This window comes from Plectropomus leopardus, unplaced genomic scaffold, assembly GCF_008729295.1.
Source record: "Plectropomus leopardus isolate mb unplaced genomic scaffold, YSFRI_Pleo_2.0 unplaced_scaffold27147, whole genome shotgun sequence".
In the NCBI taxonomy this organism is placed as follows: Eukaryota; Metazoa; Chordata; class Actinopteri; order Perciformes; family Serranidae; genus Plectropomus; species Plectropomus leopardus.
In genome coordinates, this window is record NW_024629543.1 from 1 (window position 1) to 2,196 (window position 2,196).

At 35.8% G+C, this 2,196-nt stretch overlaps 1 long non-coding RNA gene across 1 annotated transcript; it reads left to right on the plus strand.

The window, feature by feature from the left end:
• Positions 1-262: 262 nt before the first annotated feature.
• On the plus strand, positions 263-1,915 carry LOC121937691. The gene is made up of 3 exons (XR_006105189.1): positions 263-363; positions 1,347-1,406; positions 1,829-1,915. It is a non-coding gene; the product is annotated as an uncharacterized LOC121937691 (long non-coding RNA).
• The last annotated feature ends 281 nt before the right edge of the window (positions 1,916-2,196 follow it).

The following is a 2,196-nucleotide window of genomic DNA, read 5'->3' on the forward strand; positions in this document are numbered from 1 at the left end:
AAATTTTTTTCTTATAATGAATGATTATTGTAAAATTGGTATTAAATTTCATTCCAACTTACATTAAATCAGTCTTAGAAAGTCTTAATCTCTTGCCTAAAGCTGTAGTTACCCTGCATGCATGGGACTGTAGCTGTATGTCCAGCCTGTAAAGAGAGAGGGAAGCACACATGATAGATGAGATTCATTCATAGCATTGTAATGTGCAGCATGTGTTTCTGTCCATTGAGCTGTGTTTGTGTGTCTGCTTCTCCAGCATTTGACGAACTAGTCGAAGCTTACTCAGAACAGGTCAGGGGTTTATTAGATGGAGGAGCGGACATCCTGCTGGTTGAAACCATCTTTGATACTGCCAACGCCAAGGTACCTCTCATCTGACTGCTGCAAACATGTTAACTGTATAATTTGACCTCTTCTGTACCATTAATTCTGCCGTAAAAAGGCAGAGGACAGCATGTACAGAACAGCTGCAGGTTGACTGAATGTACTGTCACAATTAAATTATGTCTCATTTAATATATTTTTCGATTGTGGAAACCAAAAGTTGTGGACTTAAACCTTTTTGAAAAACTGTTAGTAAATATTTTAAAATTACTATAAAAATATTTTAGGTTTGAGCCAAATACTCTTTTCAAATGAGTACCCAGTACAGATAATACTTTTTACAAGTAAGAGTATCATCCGAGTAAAATATGTCAATATCTGTACTCTCTGCTATCTTGTAAATAATTTAACAATAAATTATAAATAAAGCATCTTCTGATCAATCCAAATTCATTACTTGAAATCTGAGCAAACTGGCTTATTTTCTTTCAAACATATGTGAAGATAGTAATGAGCAGTGACAGAAGAAAGGACCCAAAAATTTGTTAAAAAAAGAAAGAAAAAGAAACGACCTGTGAAAAGTGCTTAAAAATCAAATAATTCTGTAACATAATTTAAATAGGTAATTGCCAAAATTATGAATATCACTTTTTTCCTTTTTCCCTAGACATTTTTCCCTAGCTTTAAATGTTTTTTTTAAATCTACTAATTTCTTTTTTTTTCTGTTTTAATCTATACATTTCTGTCTGGCATAGAAATTGCATATGGCAAAAATAAATGTCAAAAAGTGAGATTCTGGTCTTCCACATGTTTAAGACAGGTTTTTACATAACTAAAACCTTTGATTGGGAACCCCCTTGGTGGCCTGTGATATACAGTTTAATGAACACCTGTTAGCAAATTAGACTGATTTCTGGAGACAAGTTATGAATCTAACTTAAAGTTTCTGTAACAAGATGATGTAAGTTGATGCTGTAAGCACAGGGACTGATGCTTCTACCTTTGTATGTTTCTCTCTGCAGGCTGCCTTGTTTGCCATTGACCTGCTGTTTGAAAAGAGCTATGAAAGAAAACCTATATTTGTAAGTCTGTGATATTTTATTTGTAATGTTTTTGATACTTTCTTGTAACAGTGTATGCATGGGCTGGAGTGGTTGTAGTCAGTGTCTTTTGGTTTTCACATGAGCGTACACATTTAATGCAAAAATGCTGCTTTAAATGAAGTATTGCTTACTTTCCTCTCCTTTCCCCTCCTTTCCTTTCCTTTCCTTTCCTTTCCTTTCCTTTCCTTTCCTTTCCTACCTTACCCTACCCTACCCTACCCTACCCCACCCCACCCTACGCACCATATATCCATCCATCCATCTATATAGCAATTTTCAGCTCAATTTCATGTAAAAAGAATGCAGTCTATGGGTTAAACCAAGAATGAATGTGCTCTGCAGGGTTGTGTTGATGTATATTTGAATGTTGTGTCTGCTGTCTTGTCCCACTCATCGTGTAGATCTCAGGGACGATCGTTGACCGGAGTGGACGTACTCTGTCCGGTCAGACAGGAGAAGCATTTGTAGTGAGTGTATCTCACACTAACCCTCTATGGTGAGTAACTGCACCTCACACAACCACACTTACAAAATCGATAAAAAAACAATCGATAATTTAACTAACTCAGTTCTAAGAAAGGGCCTCGTTCACCAATTACTTTAGGGAAGAAATTTCCTCTGTAAACCAACTTAAACAATTTTCAGGAAAATTCTGACATTTGCCAATGTGTTCTTATTTGGGATTAGTTCTTTGGTAAGAAAATAATGTATGCACACTCACGGGCACACCTCCTCACATTTTGAGCTGAAATGTTTGTGAAGAATATAT